Source organism: Candoia aspera, chromosome 4, assembly GCF_035149785.1.
Source record: "Candoia aspera isolate rCanAsp1 chromosome 4, rCanAsp1.hap2, whole genome shotgun sequence".
NCBI classification, from domain to species: Eukaryota; Metazoa; Chordata; class Lepidosauria; order Squamata; family Boidae; genus Candoia; species Candoia aspera.
The window spans coordinates 72,117,594-72,138,182 of record NC_086156.1 but is presented as its reverse complement, the minus strand read 5'-3'; the positions used below and the strand labels follow the sequence as shown (position 1 = coordinate 72,138,182).

Genomic DNA, 20,589 nt, shown 5'->3' with positions numbered 1-20,589 from the left:
GGAGCCGTTCGGGATGGCTGGTTTAAACCAGACCAGGCCATCCTGAGCGCAACTGCAGCTGGACTCTGCTCTCCTCTCGGAAGGAAGTTCAAAAGCGGAGCGAGAATCGAAGGTCCCCCAAAGGTAAAATCCAGCCACCCCTTCGAAAGAACCGACATTCTGAAACCCACAAGAAAAACATTTAAATAAATGTTATAAATTTAACTCTCGCTCGTGAAACATTTACCCCTGCCCTTACTTTCAAAAATGATTATTTGGGAGTCCCCCAGCAGACTTCCAGAATCCGAAGTCCTTTACTCCGGACTGAAAAGCAAACTACCTTCAGTATCCTCCCGGCCTCGCTAGGCACTTGGCAGTTTGGTTTTAAAGTCGTCTGTTCACAACACCCATCTGGAATGGTACCCGGCTGTCGCTAGATTTCAGCTGGATCATTTCTCACTGCCAAGAAAGACAATCCGCAACATTCCCCTGTTCCGTTTCCATTTTGTATTTTATTTTATTTTCGTTATTTCTTTCATGATCATGGATCCTTAAGCCACCAAGGGTAGAAAAACTGGATCTTATGGATTTAGATTTTTAGAAAACTATTTACTATAGGTAAAGCGTATGGTGTCTAAACACGTCCTGAGACCAAGAACACAGACACCTGGGGAAAATAATACAGTAGACTGCTACTTTGTCATTCAGTTACTATTCCTCCCTCGCGTTTTTTTCTTACATTCGTAAGCCGTCAGTTCTGATAACTGCTTTGACCTATGGAGCGAAATTGTCGCGAAATGCTATTTAGATTTTTTTTTGCATATTTCATTCACGAGGCAATTGTTCAGATTTCAAGTCAAGGTCCTGGAATTCAATACAGCTGGAACCAGGGAGAGCCCACTGTCGATAAATTAACCGGAGGCGCGCACGTTTGTGTATTCAGCATCCAAAGACTACACGGTTTTTATTGCAATTTAGCGGATTTTCCTACACGTCTTGTCGCCGTCTCCTTTCTTCCTCGCCTTCGCCGGCACCTCTCTCCAGCCGACGCGAGGGTTTGACTGGGGGAGGGGAGGGAGGAGGGGAGGAGGGGGGGAGGGGAGGGCGCACGAACGCCGCGGCTTTTGTTTCTGTTGGCTTCATCCCCGTACAGCTGAGCTATGGCTGCTCGTTCCGGTTCGGTTTTGTTTCGGCTGGGCAGAGAAACTTCGCGCCTCTGCAGCCTGGCTGTAGCTTGGGGGGCATGGACGGGTGGGTTGCTTTTTGTCTTGTCTGGCTGCGAAGTCTCTCTGTCTGTCGGCGGCGGAGAGAGAAACCCACCGATTCCTCTCCCGCCGCTCGCCGCTTCTATTTATTATTTTTTTAAAGGGACTTGGCTCTTTGGCAAACACCCTAAAGGAATGGAATCACGTGGGCCCCAAAGGGGGCGGGGCTTTCTGTCCGGAGGACGGGGGGGAGGGCCCTTTTGTCGATTTCCCTGCCCTCCCTCCCGTAGCCCAGCCGCAAGAGGAGGGGCGGCTGCTCCGAGGAGCCCTGCTTGGATCTATTATATACATATGTATATATTTAAATTGGAGATTGAGCAGTATAAACGGGGCGGGGGGTGTCCTTTTTTCCCTCTCTCTCTCCTTTCTTCCGTCCCATATTTTGCTGCCTCGGTGCGCCCCTAGAAAGGATCCGGGATCAGGTAGGGCTTGAACACTTTCCGCTCCCAAACCAACTCCCCTTTCGCCCGGGAGAGCTCTCTCTGCCCCCCGGCGGCGCCTTTCCTCTTCCCCTTCCCCTCTCCCTTTGTCACTCCGTCGCTCCTGGTCGCCGTTTTCTTCCTCTTTCCCCCTCCTCACTTCTCGGTCTTCCTTTCAAGATGGCCGATCTCTCGCTCGAAATTTGTTAGCCCTTCTCGGCTTTCTTTGTTGTGGTGGTGGTTGTCGGCGGGGGGATTATTCGCTGTTGGGAGGGAAGCTGCGGAGGATTTCCAAACTGGCTTCTTCGGATTTCCCGATCTTGGGATCTTAGGGCCCCCGTCCCCTCGCCGCCCTCCCCCGCCCCGCTTTGCAGCTAGGGCGCCCGGCGGCAGCTCCAGTTCTCTTCCGCCGGTCCCTTTCGGCGGCAGCCGGGGCTTTCACCGCCTTTGAACTCGAGAGGCCTTCTCGCCGAGGGCCGGAGCGGCGGGAACCGAGCTCGCCTGCTACAGAGCCGAACGTGCTGTGGGGGCTAGAAAGCCCATTGGACGGGGAATAAGCTTTGACAGCCAGCAGCCTGTAGTCGGCGAGCTGGAATCAAAGGCTCGGCCAGGGATCTCTCCTCTCCCGCAAGAGGAGAGGAGCAGCTTGCGAGATCCAAACGTCAGGCGCTCGGTGAGCAAGTATGCGCGCAGTTTCTCCTAGGCCCGAGTGACGTTCGGGTGTCTGTGTGTGTGGTGTGTGTGTGCGCGCGTGCGTATGTGCGGGGAGGGGGAATAGGGGGAAATACAATCAACTCTTTTAAAAAGACTGGTTTCCAAAATTCGGGCCTTCCAGACCAATAGGACTACAATCCCCCTCATCCTAGGCCACCTCCATGGCTGGGGGGCGTGTAGTCCTGCGCGCTTGGAAGTGCCAGGCTTTGGTGGGCTGGATTTGATAAGCGGGAGGGGGGCTACAGCCACAATATGGCGCATTATGTCGAGAAAAGTGGGGAACGGGGGAGAGAAGGAAGAGTATAATAGTTCGCTTCGTGTTGAAGCAGCATGATTTTATATGTTTGCCTCTCTGTCTTTCGCCTCAGGCCGCAGCGGGTTAAAAGTCTGGAAAATCTAGACTGGAGCGAGAAAGGGGTGTGTGTCTGTCATTCCCAAATCACGTGGGAATACATTTTTCGGGGTGGGGGGTAAATTAGCCGGGGCCGGGGCCCCGGCCGGGTTGCGGTGGGGGTTGAAGGAAACTTCCTGGGGATTTTATGGGAGGAGGCTTGAAAGAAGCGGGAGAAGGCAGAGCAGGAGTGGGGCTTTACTGTCGCGAGGTTTGTCGGATGAAGGTAGGATGGAAAGTAGGGGCTGGGAGGGAGAAGCCCCGCCGCGTCCCTGCCCGGAAGCCCGGTTGAAAGGAATGGAACAGACGCGGCTCAAGGAGAGTTTTAATGGGGATTTTTCAAGGGCACCGGCTGCTTAATCTGGGTCCGACCGCCGCGCACTGCTGTACTCACCCCTCCACCTGGTTCCCTCCAGACGCTGTTTGGGTTACAGCTGCATTCGCCCTGGGCCTTATGGCCAGATGTGGCTGGGCGTCCTGGTCAATCCCACCTCAGGGAAACGCCGGATGGAGAAACAGAAGTAACATTACCAGATATGTGGAAACAGAAATAATTTGCCTTCCTTTCTCAGTGAATGTCGGTTGTCCATTCCTCCTCACAAAATTCGCCTTCCTGTCTCGGATTCCAATCCTATTTTTTTCTAAAGCGATAATTTCTGCTTTGTCGAGGAGAGCAGAGATTTTGTTTGTTGCAACAAGTTAACTTTCGGTACTAAAAAGGAGTAGAAATATATTTTGTTTTCTAGAATTCGAGAAAGAAACCATATTTCTCGCATTGAAAGGGGGCATACGCGCCCATATTTCATATCCATTGAATGAAATAATGGTTACCATCTTTTGAATTTCCTTTGAAAAGTTAGGAGGGGGAGGAGGGAGAGTTGTTAAGCAGCTTTAGAATTAAACAAGGAATTGCGTGCCCGCAACATCATCAGCCAATTATTCGCCCTTCACCTGGAGGAGGGGATATACCTGGAGTGAGTTTCCTTAGGTCTGGGGTGCCTGGAACAAATCGGCCCCCTTCTAAACTTTCGAGGGAAACGTTTTGATTAGTTTTCACGTCTTTTTGCCCTAGAGTTCAAAGCAAGGATTTTCTAAAAAGCCTTTTTAGAAATTCTCCTCTGTTAGAAAGAGCCCCAGAAATGAAAAAAGCATCCGAAATTCCAGCTGCCATGAATAAATCACAGCCCAAAGTTCTGTGCTCCTTAACGACGATTAACTTATGTTCTTGTGTCTCCATCAACGTTCCCTCAGCATTTTCTCAAGTTTATCTTCTTTCAGCTTTGAAAAACAGGCCTTTTTAACAGCCCCCCTCCCCCTCTGCTTTGTTGCCGAGCAGTGCAAGCCCCTCGCATTGCCTTGAAGTATCAGCTCCCTGGGACTTTCCTGCCGTTCGACTTGGATAGGGTCCCACAGTTGAAGTGCCGTCTGAAAACTGAGGGAGAAGAGTAGACGAAGCCGGTGCTCCCGATTGATAGATGGCTTATTCGTTTGTCTGTTATTGGGGGCTCCTCCTCTCCTGCTCTGTTTCCCCCTCCCTTCCGTCATTCAGTCCGCGGGCAGGAATGGACTGCAGCTCTCGCCCCGCAGTTGTACCGCGTAACTTCTCGGCAGTGTTTACCTTGTGTCGAGGTTTGGGGGAGATGGAGAGAGGAGATCGTTTCAGACCTGGGGGGAAACTACGGAAATCTTTTCTTGCTGGGCTGTGTTCTGGGGTGGGGGAAAAAACCCCTCGATCAACCCTTCCCCTCTACAGGTGTTTGAACTACCCCTCCCGATGGCCGGGAAGCAGGGCCGTGATGGGAACTTTAGCCCGACACCTATGGAGATCGATAGGTCAGGGCGGTGAGCAGGTGTTTAGGGTTTGATGGGGAGAATTTGACTGAGGCAGTGAGGCTGCCTACCCCCCTCAGGCTGCTTGCCCTCCCGGAGACAACAGGTGGTTTGTTTAAACCAGCTTCCTCCAACCTGGCATCCTCCAGGTGTGTTGGACTACACCGTCCATAAGTCCCAGGTCGCGGGGCATTGGAGGGCACCAGATTCAGAAAGGCCGCATTGAGCTCTTCCAGAGGAATGAATGAGGTGGCGGATGACTTATCCGCGGCGGGGGATTGATTTCCCCGCTGGCGCAGTGCACATGTTGCGCAGCCAGAAATGCTCGGACGGGGGGCTTCGAGACCGAGAGATCCGTCCACACGGAGGTGAACGGGAGGAACAGTCGGAGTAGAAGGTGGCGCTCCACCGGCCCGCGCCAATAGAGCTAGTCGCGCATTATTGGAGCTGGCTCGCTGGCCAGGCTAGATGGCTCTGGTTCCGGCTGCGGGCCATTCCTCCCCTGACGCGCTGGTCGACCGATTCTACTCTCCCCACTTGGCTGGGAGAAATAGCGGAGAGGATGGGCATCATGCCACGCGGCATCGGGAGCCCACCAGGGTTGCGGAAAGAAGGCGGTACCTGTGAGGGTCAGGCACCGGATCCCACGCAGGGAGAAAGAATTGCTGCTCCCTCTTCCCCAAAGGGTTTCGCCGATCGCCTTCCGGCCGCAAGTCTCCGGGGAACAGCTGCCCAAGAAAGAGGGAGTCCCGCCCGCCTCTTAGAGGGGGCATTCCGGCTCCAGGCCCCCATCTTTCGGCGCCGGGTGTGTCTGTGTCGGGGGGGGCACCCAGTTCCACAGGGAGATGTCCCACGGAGCTCCAAGAATCGGAGCTCAGGCGGCAGCTCCGGCTCTCTCGGTTGCCTTTTCCCCCAAGAAAATCAGTCGTGGCCGCTTTTCCAAGCCCTCTTCTCCCCGCCGGAGGAAATTGCCGCGATTTTTTAACCGGGTGGAATTCCCAGTAGAGGCGGCTCGAGGACCTGAGGTCTCCGCTTCTTTGAACAATGCTCCCACTGTAAGGGCGGCAGGGCCGGGCAACCGGGTGCCTTCAAACAGGCTGGGCTGCAGCTCTCACCATCCTGGTGGGGACTGGCGGGGAAGGAGGCCAGGGGTTTGGAGAGCTCCAACTTTCCTGCCCCTGAGCTGAAGGCTTGCGCGGCGTCCCTTTGGCCCTGACCCAGCCCAGACGGCCCCGCCCCCTCGTCCCGCCCCGATACACTTTTGTTTCCACGGGCTGGGAGTGGGTCGTTTTTGTTTGCTGATTTTGACAAGCTGCGCTTCGCCTTTCAATCCGGTGGCTCTCCAGGTGGTTCAGGGCAGAAGGCTGAACCCGGAATCGCAATCGCTGGTTTCCCAGGACGTAAATCCAACGAATTCCTTTTAATTCAACGGGCTTTAAGAATGGCGCCCCCTGTCTTCTTGCGGACATGTGTATTTGGGGGAGTGTGTCTGTGTGTGAGAGAGAAAGAGTATGCACCCCCTTGGGCTGAAGATCTCGGACTTTGGCTGGGTCGAAAGTCTGTTCTCAAGTCGCGATTCTGGGCAGTGACCGTCGTTTTGTGCAGATACCTTCGCGCCATCCGGTGCTGAACCTGGTTTACAATTCTCCAAAAAAGCGGATGGAAACTGCGGAGGCTGATGACCAAGGATGGGACTACGAAGCCTCACCGTTTTTCTTCTTTGTCAATGATACTGCATTGGGAAAGGAGGTTCTCTGCCTTTCGAAAGAATACTAGAAAACCGACCTTTTCGCTTTCTGAGGGCTGAAAAAGAGGCGAACCGAGAACTCTGCGAATTCTCGGTGGCATTTCGAAGGTTCTAGATTGAATTCCTCTGTTCTAAAGAAAACATTTTCTGCTGGGAGGAGAAAAACACTCTGCATCCCACATTCGGCTGTGAATGAGGACATACACTGTTTTGTCCAACTTGGCAAGAATCATACTTCTGAGATAGCAAAGCAAATTCAGCCGGGTGGTCGCAGCAACGTGACATCACACCCCTCAGATCAGAACATCCCGCAGCCTCGGTCCCAACAAATCGGTCTCAGTGAAGATAAAATCCAGCAACAAAAACACCAGAAGGCGTGGACGAATCACCGGAGCCTTCCCTTTCTTGCAGGCAGCCTTCTTTAACTGGATAGGGGACTCAACCGCCCGTCCTTCCCAGCCACTCTGGAGACGAGATGAAGCTTGCAAGCTTCCCTCCGGGCAAGCTCTCGTGCTGCGATCTCTTCACTGCCTACTCCGTAATCAGCCCTTGGGAGTTTACTCCCGAGTAAAGGGGTCAGGTAGGAAAACGGCAACTTCGTCGTTTTCTTTCGTTTGCTTCCTCCGAGGAAAGAAAAAAACTGTCCCGCTCTGATCTCGGTTCTAACCACATGCATTTATTTGGAAGTAAATGGCCCCGGACTGGGCTGCGTATTTAAGAAGGCCTTTTGAAGCAGTTCCTCGAAAAATTACATTTTTAATTTTTAGATGAGAATAAGGGTCTGGCAGGTGCGGCGAAAGAGACAGAAACTGAACGAACAACTGAGTGAAAATAACTCCAACCCAAGAAGGGTATAAACTGCGAATTCCTACCAGATCTGCTGGCTGGGTTTCCTGCAGTTGCCCATTTCCTTGAGAAGCTGGCAGTGGCTGGGTAGGCAAATATCTTCCCCAATCTAAGGCCTCCAGATGGGTCAGACTACAATGCACATCACCCACAGCCTCCTATTGATCCTGCTGGCAGATTGTGGTAATCACAATCTGGCTTCTTCAAATAACTCAGGTTGGGGGAAAGTGTCAGGGTATTAGCAACTGGTATAAGGAAGAATCCTGTGGCAACCTGAAAACTAACTTTCATTGTCCCCTAAACTTTGGTGGTTTACAGCCTTTTCATCAAACCTGGAAATCTAGTCTAGAAAGCTCCTATTATATATACATACATGCAACTCCTTGGTGGGGTGTGTGTGTGTTTGGAAAAGAGGAATAGGAAATGGAAAATGGAAAAAAAAATATTTTTTTCTATTTTGTAGTTGTTTAAGTTTTACTTGTATAATATAATCTTTAATAAAAATTATTGGGGGGAAAAAAGGAAATGGCAAAAGGAAAAAGGAGAGTGAAAATTACCCAGAGTGGCTTTAAACAAGCATTATGAGAACAGGTCTTCTTGTCTCCGTGTACAAATGTGGTGTGATAAGAAACTTCAGTCTTGGTTTAATCTATGAAGAATGGGTCAATTCTCTGTATGAATTCTAGCACAGCTGTTTTGCAAAGCAGGCTGCCTTTATTATTTCTTTGCTCAGTCCTTGAAAACTGAAATATTCTTCCGTTTGTTTTGTTCGAAGTTGGGGATGTTATTATTTCTGATGCTAAATTAGCCATTACTTCGTCTGAGTTTGTAGAAGGTAGATGATGGCTTATAGCAGCTGAGAGGATGGGAAATGGTCTGTTTTCCAAAAAACATGCAGGGTAAAAATATTTTCTGTATCAAATCAGTTCCTGATATTTTCGTAGCTGGCAACAGGAGGGTTCTGGTTGATTGGAAATCTAACTCCAACAAAAGGCCAACATACAGCAAATGCCTGGGCCAGAATCCTTTACAGGAGAGGAGGGAGGGCCATGTCTCTTTCAAAGCTGAGATGTGCAGTATGAAGCTCCCAGCTAGCTGCCCCAATATACTCTTTCTAGCCCCCCTCCCCCAGCTTAACCTTAACTTTGTTTTCAGCATTGGGCACAGGAAGCAATAGAGTAGGGCTGAGTACCTGTGAAAGCCCTTTTCACACATGAAGGACTGGGATGGCTCCTAAACCAGATAGGTAACTCTGGTAAATCTGGGTCCTCCTTTCTTTCAAGATTAAAAAGAAAACTATTAATCGTGTAATCATTTATTTCTATCCCAGGTGTCATGCCCACTTTTGCTATGTACTTAAACAGTTTAGAAAGGTTGTTTCTTCCTCAATTTCTAAATGTCTTTGCCGAAGGTTTAAATTTGTAGTATTTGTTTTCTATATATTTTCTATAAAAAGATATACCCCACTTCAGTACTTATTCCAGGACAGCAATTAAGATTGATTGACTGTATTTGCAAAATGTGTAAGTTAAACAAAGAATTGTATTGATTCTGTCCTCTTACATTAATCCTGGAAATTTATACCACCCCTTACCTGGGAGTAAGCCAGTGAACTCAGGGCCAGGAGAGGGTCCCCATGTGGTGAAGAGGTGAAGATGTTGGTCTAGGATGCGGAAACCCAGGTTCCACTCCACCTCAGCCAGTGGAGGGCTTTGGGCTGGTCACTCTCTCTCAACCCAACCTACCTTACAAGGCTGTTCTTGTGAAGTAAAATAGGAGAAGGAATCCTATGAGGGCTGCCTTGAGTTATTTATTTGTTTAATTTCTATAGCCATCCATCTCAACAAGTGACTCTGGGCAGCTTACAATCATAAAAGCCATAAAACAATTAAACAATTAAAAACAATTAAAAGTACAAAATAGATATACAGTATATGGTCACCAAATAAACAATGCATAGATGTTTGTATAGCCAAAAAACGGGGCCCTTAACACACTCTAATGCAGTTCCTGGATGAATGGCAGGATATAAATCAAATAAGTAAGGCTGTGCTGTAGCTAAGTAATTTTAGATCCCAAACTAATAGATTTACTGATATGGGGACTTCACATAGCCATATGCTTAGCAAATACTTCTAGAAGCAAAAATAATGAGATGAACCTATAACATGTTTTTGGAAAACAAGCATGTTGTGAGCAGTAGCACCTCTAACAGCCTGCAATTTCCGATGCCAAGCCAAGGACTGGTACTGAACTCATCTGAGATGTCTTGCCTTTCTCACCTGCCACTCTGGAGAGGTATCTTTTGGGGATCCCTTGACTACAGGCCTCATGGATTTCTGCCATAGGTGCACCATTAATTCAAGGGGGGAAATGATTGCAGAATATCTAGAAAGTTAATACCCACATCCATTTCATCCACAAAGCCTAAATATTTCATCCTCAAAGCAAACTTTCAAACTTTGCTTAGAAGATGCAGGAAAGAGAGCTGTCCTTTTCTGTGGTTTCAGACCGCCTTCCTAGCTATGCCTCTTTGGAGACTGCCTTGAGATCAAAGGGCCACTTGCCTCTGAGTAGACTTGCATTGAATTGCCCCTTAAGTATTGTGTGTATTGTGCTCAACCCCCCTGCCTAATTAGGGGACTACTAGGAAGGAAGAGGTGCATCCTGGCTTTCTTTGATTGCCTGTGTGGGAGTGTGGCCTATAGCTGTGATTCTGTTCTTTAAAGGCTAAATTTTGTGACGGACAAAAAAGTGGTGGTCACAGTTCTGAACACTTTTCAGTCCCCTTTATTAGGTAAAGCTTTCACCCACTAGATTTAGAGGCAGGAGAATTTTAGGCATGTTTACTCAGTAGTAAACAGTAAACAGAAGTCAATGGGACTATTGAGTTGAGTGGGACTTCCTTGCAAGAAAGAACTTTGGGGACATGGTCTCCTCTGGTTGCCCCAGGCTGGGACAAGAGACAGCACAAGTTGCGTTTCTGCAGGGCTTTTTAGCAGCCAATCCAGATTGGGCTATAGTTTCTTCCTCTTCCCCCAAATTGATCAAAAAGTTGTCCTCCTCCAGCTTATCTTGAGGGTATCCTTCTTTACAAGCCCCCAGCAAGAAGCAAACCAACGGGCTAAACCTCAAAGCACCTGGAGCCTGAGGTGGTGAGGGCTAACATGTCCTTTTCCAGGGCAAAACCCTGTTTAGGATTGGAGGGATCTCCACTTCTGTTGGACTGGATGTGTTCTGAGGGCCTATATTGAATTGGATAGCTGCTGTTCCAGCTTCAGCCCTTGTCATAGCCAGCCACAGACATGGTTCAGCCAGCATGCCAACAATAATGTGGGTGATAAGCACTGCACTCCATGGAACAGGACGGGAGACTCTGCCACCCATGATGCAAAAGTTCACTGGTCACCTAGAACTAGAGCAAGCAGAATGCTTGAGTATTATATAAGCTGGAAGGGTATATATTCCAAAATAATTCAGCACAATTTCTTTGCAGCCAAAGAAAAGAAGCAATTATTAGATTTTGTGATGCTAAGGATGCTCAGTTACTAGGGAGTAAATTCTGTTCAAGCCCATGGGATTATATATATTTATATGTAAAATAGAAATCTGTAGAATTGAAGAATAAGATCTGAACATTATTTTTGTTCGGAGAATGGCTTCTGGTTAGGTGTGTGTGTGTGCCTCTTTCAATATTTACTATAAACTGAAAAGTTACAATCCTATGCATACCTATCTTAGTTCTTGGGATCTTACTTCTGAGTAACATATAGGAGTGATAGTAAATCAAAAGGTGATAGGTTCCCTAGCTTTCCAAGGTTTTTAAGAAGCTATAGTTAGTTATTCCTCTCCTCCATGCAGGTATTGCTACTAGAACTTTTAAAAAAATAAAAGTGAAACAAACAATAGGACTTTTAGGATCCATTTGCAATTTTTACACATTCTAGAGAGTGATTTTAGGTATGACTCTAATGAGGATGCTTTCTCCAAGTCTACTCAGATGTAATCCTATAAAGCGCAGTGCCACTCAGACCTAGGCAACTGTGTTTTATTGGGTTAGAAGCTTAAATTGAAAACACTTTGGGGAATTGTGCAAAAAGCTGACAAATGGTTTGGGAGGTTTGGCCACACATCTGTGCAAATATTTTTCCTGGTATCTACAAAAGCTGGGTAAGGATAAGGGCTTCTACTGCTTTAAGTGACAGGAAAATAAAATCCAGGAAGGGGGTAGGGGGTAGGGGGTGGGGAGGAGGGGAAGCAGAAATGGAGAAGTGGGAATGCCCCCATCTATGGCACGTTGCTTTACAGGTCATTGCTATGTCTAGAGGGAAAAGCTGTTTGATCTCTCCACCTCTGGCCTGAAGGTTGGTCCTGAGTTGGCTGAAACACATCTGAAAACCATACAAAATTGGCAGGCTGAGGAAGTAGGAAATCTTTATTTTCTAATTTGTGCACTATAGGTGGGGAAGTGATTCTTAAAAATTTCAGCCAAGTTTTTGTGAGATACCTTCCTATTTTAATCTGTGCAGTTGTCCATCCATATTGGCATTGTTCCTCTATTTTTCACTTTTTCAAATCTTTCACTGTATACTTTTCTGTAAATACAGTATATGCTATTCCTTGGTTGATAGAGGAAGATTCTTTATAGCATCTTTCCTTAGCTTATTGCCTAGGACTACAACTCCCATCAACTGATGAAAACTTTAGTTTAAACTATTTCAAGTCTTGCAACTTTGGGGATAGATAGATAGATAGATAGATAGATAGATAGATAGATAGATAGATAGATAGATAGATAGATAGATAGATAAGCAAGCTAAGGCCTTTTTAAAATACAAGAATATCTAACAGACTGAACCATCCACTAATCATCTGGGCTAGGTTTGCATAACATGCTGGCTAAGTGTGTGGCTAAACAATCATTTGTAGGGCATCACAGTGCAAATACTGTGACTTAAGTACTTAAATCAGACACTGGGCCAGGACATAAGGGTGGGCTTTGCATCAGGATGTCATAATATACATATAATTCTTGTATTATCCTTTGCTACAGGCACCGATTACCTGTCCTGTATTTCAACCATGCCTTGTAGACCCAGCCCTTCTGTGTGCATCCATGGAGAATAGATGAATTTCCACTTTCCATGGATAAGGAAAATGGAGGCATTATCTCCTCCTGTCTCAAGTGCCATAGTTAAACCACAGCGCTGGGGGCAGGGAACCAACTTTAAATCCCTGCTTTACCATAAAACTCACTGGAGGACTTCTACCTTCTTTCCCAGAGGTATAAATGCTGCTTGGAACTGACCAAAGGAAATATAAATTTGATAAACTTATCAAAAGGTACATTCCACAGAGGTAACATAGTATCTAAATGTATCGTAAAAGACTTTTGCAAATCCTGACTGCTATGAGTGTCCTTTAAAAAAATTGGTTCTTCAGAATTAACTTAAGGATTTAATAAGTTACAGTTACTATTTAAAAAAAAGTTTGAAGGATCAAATTAACTTTTATTAGATAACTCCCCCTCCCCCAAATTTAAATTGAAAAGAGGTGCCCTGTGTTACTATACCCAATCATCACAGAGACTGGAGGAAAAAACCCACATTTCTGCTAGTGCATTATTTTCCAAATTGCCATGATTAGCATTATTTGAAACTTCTAAGTGAGTGACAGCATGGGTACATGTGCATAACTGGTTGAGCATAGCATAGATGTTTCCCATGAAACAATCATGCAATTTTAAAGCATATAAAAGCATACAGCATTTCTGGATTAGTACAGAGTGATGACTGAAGTAGTTTGAGAATGGTATAACATAGTGACTCATAATTTTTTATGTAATGTTCAATTTATATCTTATTTAATAGTTAGTTGTAAAAGATAGATGATATTGCTATTCTTAATAATTTTCTTAGAAATGTGGAAAATAAATTTTTTGGCTACATTTTCAAAACAAACACACTTAATCAATATTGTGGAAGATCCAAGTTTAAAGATATAATATTTATTTGACCTATAATCTATTGCTATGGTTTTTATTGGTAATGGTTGCCCTCTGAACTGTAAATTATTCCTATCTTCTGCATTCAAACTGGCTACTTCTTTTCATCAAATGAGGCACAGGAAGAGAAAGGTCAAAGTACTTAGATGTTGATTTGTCTTTGGTCCTGCTCCTTAATTTGCAATTAAAACTTTGATTGTTAAACCAATTAAAAGCTGCAGAGGCGTGCTGATCCTTAAAACATGGGAGAAATCTGATATCCTCTGAGATTTTTAATCCCAGATATGAGGAAATGACCTGTATCTCAGCAGCATAATATGGAATAAATTCTGTTTATATACTTTTGTTTTTAAAATATTATTTTGAAATATTTTTATTTAGAGCCACTAGTAATAAATTCAAGGGGTACACACAGCTGAATATAGAGTGTATATATGTAATGAGGGTAGTGGTTGTGCTTCCTATCAAACGGAAAAGTTATTAAAAACAGTTTTGATTTCATGCATGATTTGTTTTTAGTGAGAACAAACATGTACTTTTTGGGAGGAAATGTTAGAGAAGAATGAATATGTTTTGGAAAAAGCTGATTATATGTTTATATGTGTGCCAGTGGGGGGAGGGTGCAGGAAGAGATTAAGAGCAATCCACTCTCCCTTGATGGCTGTTTTCTAGAGTGAGAAATTTACAAGTGTTCTGTGTGTGCTGTGAATGAGATTCTGAGTTTTTGGCATCAGGATTTTATTAAAACCAGCTTGTTCACAGGTTGCTTTTTCAGCTCATTTCATTTGGCTTAATTTTTATTTTAAAAAGGAAAAAGTTAGAATGGTGCTCAAACCACATGCTTTGAATTGAAAGCCTATTCCCTAATTACAAATGTGTCAAGGCTGAGGAAATATGGTCTGTCCTGTATACTTAGTGGAAGGCCCCCCTCCCCATGATGCAAAATATAAACATTAATAGTCTCAGGCTAGGGTCAGCTCATATTTCAACCCATGTCTTCCTCAGATGTGCGTGGGAGACTGACTGGGGTTGTTCAGTGGTGAGAGACAATCTGTACATGTTCAGAGACACTTTTTAATGTAGCATATTTGTGTTATTCTCGGCACCGAGGTGCTAAATGTTAAAGAATGAAGGTGTTTGAGTTCTTTAAATTGAAAGGTTAGGAACAATCCCCCTCCCCATTTTTTTGTCTGCTACATTCACAAACATTTGCAGATGGAAGGAGTTAAATTCTTACCAAGAAGGGAGGGGTGGTGGTGAAATTGATTATAAAAGCAGGCCTCTCTAGACTTAAACAGGAGAAAAGCTGTCCACAAGCTGGGGAAACAGCAGACTACATGGAAAGGGCCAGGGAGAGGATGGAGTTTCAGGAGGACAAAGCTGAGATGTAAGAGAGGGCTGGGCTGGCTTCTGTTTTGGTGTTGGCCCTGTGCCACCAGGATCAAGCACGTCTATAGAAACCAGATCACTTTCTTACACCAGCCAGGAAATGTAACATCACCTGAGAGCAAAGTCATGAGAGAGCTACTTTGTAGATGCTGTAGAGGAGGGATGGGAGGAAGACCCCTACCAGGTCTTCAACTCTTTTGGTGCCCATTAAGTGAGAGTAGGAAGAAGGGGGGATAATTACAAGGTGGAGGTAGGGGAGCCTCTGTCCCTGTCATTTTGATCTTTGATGAGAACAAATCCTGCATTAAGGCCAGCCTTCCATTAAGCAGAGTGAGGTGGATGCATTAGGTTGTTTTGTGTTCTGGATGTCATGAAGGAGTGGCACACGATTCAGTGTGTGCTTATTGCTTGCCAGACTAGGGAAGAGATATTTTTGAGCTTTTCTGCTACAGATACTACAACAAAATTTCTGGCCCTGTAGTTGCATGTGCTCAGGTAGCAAAATGTAGGGGGCTGGTTCTGAGAAAGCTAGAAAGATTTCTTTTACCCCCCCCCCCCCATTATTCATAGTTGTTTATTCCCCAGTATGCTGGCTGGGGAATTCTGGGAATTGAAGTCCACACATCTTAAAGTTGCCAAGGTTGAGAAACACCCCTCTAAAGAAAATTAGAAAATGAAAGAGGTCAAAGTAATTGCGTAATAGAATTTTGGCCTTTTCCACTGGAAAAGTCACCTTTTTCTTCTCCCTGCTGTGGAACCTCTTTTTTTTTTTTTAAAGGTGGACTTTCCCAAGGATCAATATCAGTTTTTGGCTTCTGAGTTTTTTGGCCATGGCATCCTTGGAGAATTCCCAAACCCAGAAGAGGTAGAACGTGCAAACTCTCTCTCCCTGCTTCTGTTCCTCACCCCTTCTCGAAGTAGCCATGCAAGGAGCAATATTATGGTCTTCTGTAAGAGAAATGCATGGGAGTGAAAGAATTAGCAGCAAAAGTTCAGGAATGAGAGCATCTCTTTGGAGTTTGGACTTCCAAGGCACTGAGGCTGTTGTGGGGAAAACTGAGGCTGGACGAGGCTAGTAAATATAGATATGAGGGGTGTCCGGTTATGAAATGAAGCAAAATCCATGTCATCTTTTCCCTCATCTTTTCCCATTCTCCAGAGGCTATTTCCTCACTAGTAACTTACAGCATCAGCCAGCCATTTTCAAAGTTATATAAAGCCTGTCCTCATTATAGTTATTTTGGCACAACGGTAGTTGGATTACTCTAGAAGATAAGTTGCTAGTGGAGAAATGAGTTCTTCCAAAACAAGATGTGCATATAGGCTGATGCCTATACTGACAGTTGAAAGAAACCAATAGCTTGACCTCATAGGAGATACTGGGCGAATGTTTTATTTTTTTATGTTTGTTTTTTTAAAAAAAACAAAAGCTTTTCTCATTGAAGAACTGGGAGACAGCTTGAATGTGGAGATTTTCCTGTCAAAACAAATCCAAATACTTCCTCCCTATCTTAATAGGGTTATGTCTCTCTGAATTTGTTTTCCTTTCTAATAATCCTGCCTTTGGGATTTGCCCCCTCCCTATAGAGAGAACATGCTCTCCATCATTACTTTTTCCCAGAGCTTTTTTGCATCAACAAAAATAATAAATCAACCTTCAGGGGTGTTTCTTGGAAGACAGTGATGGGGAACCCATACAGTATGTGTTCTTAAATAGGGGCCTTCCTTTGTTTCTGTCTGACAGTGTTAAGATGGAATCAATCACCCTCAGAAAATGTGCAGATCTCAGATCAATTTGCTAACACTAAAGATATTGCAATTTTTTAGCTGTTTTCCCTCATTCTCCCCCTCCCCCCATTTTCCTTTTTTTTCCACCTTGGCAAGTTGTAATAATATTCTGGCTCCTTGCCAAGTATAGAAGTTACTATGGAAACAGTAAAGCTGCCTGAGAGAGCCAGAAAGGGTTGTGGCTTCTAATGTCTCCTCTTGTATGTATTCAAGTGTGTGTGAGATAGACAGACATACACACACACATGCGTGCATGCATGCATACATATGCAGTTATAGAATTTACACCATCCTGCATTTAATTTTATCAAATGAAGGGTGCATTTCTCACAAGAAAGAGAGGAAGGAGGGGAAGGAAAAACACACCTCATTCTCCCACCACACCTCCTTGAAAACACCTGACATTCAACTAAATTTATCAATTCTGAAAGGGAAATAACTTTCTTTCCTTCTTTCTATTATGAGAGGAAAACTTTTGGAGCAGTCTCCCACCACATGTACTTTGTCCTGGGGTTTTGTAAACCAATGGTCTAGAACCAGGGAATTGTTGCTTTTCTTCAATGTATTTGTGTAGAAGTAGCACCTAGTTGCAAGGTTCCCTGCATTGTGGGGGCAATCTATGAGACAATTTTTTTATTAAGGTGGCTACAGATACCAGGGGCCACAAAAAAAAAAAAAAGGGCAGCCTTTTGCTCTCAGGCTATACATGCTTTAGGGCCCCCTCCTTTCTACCATAAGCCAGACCTTGTCCTTGTACTGAAACCCTCTCAAATCTGATACTTCTCAGATACATTGAAAGTATACCATTGTAGCTCCCAGAATTCCCACCCCAACAGAATCAGAGAACCCCAGGATGGAGAAATGTGTTTCCATACAAATAACACAGGTTGGATTTAGATTCAGTTTTTGCTAGCCTGAATCTTGAAAATCATTACAGTGGAATCTTTCTTTCCTTCTTTTTATATGCAAAATAATGTTTTATCTCACAAATCCTTATCATCCTTGCAAATAGAATTAATAAATGGGTGAAAAATACAGGGAGAACTGAGGCAGTTCCTCTCAACCAATGGTTCTTAAGAGGAAAATATATATTGTTCTCAGTCCAGAGACTTAGGAACAGTGGAAGGTTTGAAGGACAGGAAAACTGGATATGTGCAGTAGAAGGGGGAACATCCCGAATTGGAGTCAGATGAGAGTAAGGGCAAATGCAGACATGTTAACTGTAGCGGTTGAAACTGAGTACATGTAAGGTAGTAGGAACAGCTAACTGCAAACACATAAGGGATACCCATACCTAGCCCACCTTTAAAAAAAAAATCATAACTCCAAGGCGAGGCAAACTGTAACTAGGCATCCTGCGATGTGTCTATATCTTGCAACCAATCACCTTATGACATGTGTATACCTTATAACCAACCATCTTGCAGAGCAGGAGGACTTTATAGCCAATCAAGTTAGAGCGTGCCAAAAGTTAGGTATAAAAGCTGGAAATCTGTTCAGGGCTCACCTTCTTTTCATTAGGGATTCCTCCTTTGTTGTAGGCCTTCAATAAGTGAGTTCCTTTGAATTCTCCTGTCTCATGTGGTGATTGGCCCGGCCAAACTGGACAAACAAATCAAACCCCATTTTGGGGACAACAGCTTGCATGATTGTTTCTGTGCTTGACATACAAATGTGCAAATGGCTGCCTGAGACTGCATGTTTTAAAGGGGTGGGTGTTATATTGCTATCCTTATGTGGATGAGAGAATTGAAGGCCGCATAGATACCCGAGATTTCCCTACAAAATGGCAAAGGTTAACTGGAGAGCTTCTTTGCCCTTAGGGATACAGAGGCAGACCTGGCATAATACTGAAAGAGTGCTTAAATGTGTGCGCTTAGCAACATTTTCAGCAGTGCAACAATGAGGTTTGAGTGCTTTGATTGGCAGTTTGCCCCTCCTCAGAACTAGCAGCTGAAGATTAAACTATGTAAATTGATGGCACTCTATGGAAATCTGCAGTTTCTGTAGGTCACAGAAGTCAGCTTTTCTTAATCTAGAATTATGACACCTAGTTTCATGTTTGGTACACTGTATTTATAGTTATATATTTGGTGGGGGTGGGGAGAGGCCCAATATGTAGGCTTTTATATATACAGTAATATACTTGTTATTGTTGGAATTATCAGGGATCAACTCAGCATTGTCTCATAAGCATAAAGGGGTCGCTCTAGCAAATTGCATCTCTATTGTGCTTGTGGGATGTCATGTGAGTCACCTGATTTCCACTTCCTCCTCCTTCTTGGGCTTGGGGATTAACAATCTCCATTACCCTTCTGGCAGACATGCAAGCAGGAGGTGCTGCTGTGTGCAGCCCCTCCCCCTACCATCTCGCCTGCACACAGACCTTCTATTCCACATAGAAAGTATCTACAAAGAACCAGTGATGATTAAATGCTTTCTACTATGAACCTACCTGTATCCAGATCTACTGAATAAAAGTAAGCTATCTCTATTTTCTTCATCTAACTACAGTGTGAAGACTGAATTTATTTCTGAACGTAATTAAGCTTAATGTGCAAGTTCTCTTTTGGTTCATGTTTCTACTCTGCAAGATTGCTGTTACCTGCTTGGAGTTCTTTTACTAACCTTTAAAAACTCCATCAAGGGTTATGGGCACAGTACAGACCAGTGCAACCCAGCAGAGTCCAGTATACTGACCAAGAACTGATTTTTGAAAAGGCTTTGGCCTCACAGCCAAAAAAGAAAGCCACTTGCACATTTAAAAGGCAAAGTTCAGAAAGTTTTTTTTTCTTTTCTCTGAACAATGGAGAGAGAGGAGGGAGTTCTCCCCATACCAAGATTGACTGAGGATAATTACTCAGCATGGCTATTCAGATTGAGGATGCAGCTAGATTTTGAAGATTGTTTAGATGCTCTGGATTTACCTGAACCTAAACCAGAGGATGGGGAGGAAGCCAAAAACCAATGGAAGAAAAAGGATAAGAGAGCTAAAATTCTTATTGCCAGATCCCTTCCAGATCACAGATTAGCAGAGATTAAAAATATTGCTACTGCTAAGGAAATAATTGGAAATTTATGCACCCTATACTCAGAAGCTGATGATCAGAAAGTGATCTCTTTGTTACGAGAACTGCATGCATGCAATTTGGAAGACAATGGAAATGTAAATGACCACCTGAACAGGCTATAGGCAATCTTTGATTAGCTGAGCACAGTCTAGAATCTCATGAACAAAAAACTTAAGATGTCTTTCATGTTGAGTACTTTACCAAATACATTTTTTCCATTTGTTGCTGGTCTGAATATAGAAGGGACAAATCTCTCTCAAATTTTTGGATTGATCAGATCCAAATTTTGTTTGAAGACAAAATTTGCATAGAGAGGCTAACAGAGACATTGGTTACCTAGCAACGAAGGGTAGGCATGAGCCAGAGCAATCAGTGACACATCAGAGGAACAGAGGAACAGAAAAAAGAGCCATTGTGTGTAATTCACATGAAAAGCTAGGACATATTGCAAGGCTCTGCAGAAATAAAAATAAAATATTTTCCAAGGATAAATCCAAGGAAAAATCTTTTAAAGGTGAAAAGACTTTACACACTGCTTATGAAGCTGGTACCAATAAATGTCCTAGATGATGGGTAATTGATTCGGGGGCCAGCAGGCAAAAAGTGACGTTTGTGAGCTAAATGAAACCACAGAAGGAAGCATAACATTAGCAGATGGCAATTCAACTTCGATTCAAGGAAAAGGAAGTGTGCCATTATGATGCATCAATGGAAGTGAATACAAAGATCTCTGTCAGGACCAGGCCTGCCTCTGACTCGGATTTAGTTTCTCTTTCTGAGTTAGAGGATGAATCAGAAACTTATTGTGCTGGAGTTGGAGAAACAAAACTCCAGCATGACTCAGCAGAGTGGGAAGAATCCACAACACTGATTGGGCAAGATCCAGAGTGGGATTTGAAAACACCAATCAGCATGCGCCAGAAACAAGCTGAAAAGCATGCGGAGGAAAAGGCAGCCTGATTGGCTGCAAGAGACTCCAAGCACGCCAAGGAACAGGATAAAAGGCAGCAGCGCAGACAGCATGCTGTCGGAGACAACTGCTCCTTAGGACCTGCAGTGTCAGAAGAAGACTCCTTACCAGCTTCAGAAGCGGTGTCTGAGCTTGAAGAGGAAGCAGCACACAGCTTGACTTCTGAGGAAGGAATC

General features: G+C 44.7%; 1 protein-coding gene across 2 annotated transcripts in view; it reads left to right on the top strand.

Annotated features, from left to right (window-relative positions):
- Positions 1–1,435: 1,435 nt before the first annotated feature.
- PCGF2 (polycomb group ring finger 2) overlaps positions 1,436–20,589 on the top strand; it is a 56,152-nt gene continuing 36,998 nt past the window's right edge. Inside the window, exon 1 of one of the 2 annotated variants that reach the window (XM_063300487.1) lies at positions 1,436–1,666. The gene's annotated coding sequence lies outside the window, so the exon portion shown is untranslated. Of the gene's footprint in view, positions 2,337–20,589 lie in introns of both variants that reach the window. The other variant, XM_063300486.1, reaches the window with a different exon arrangement.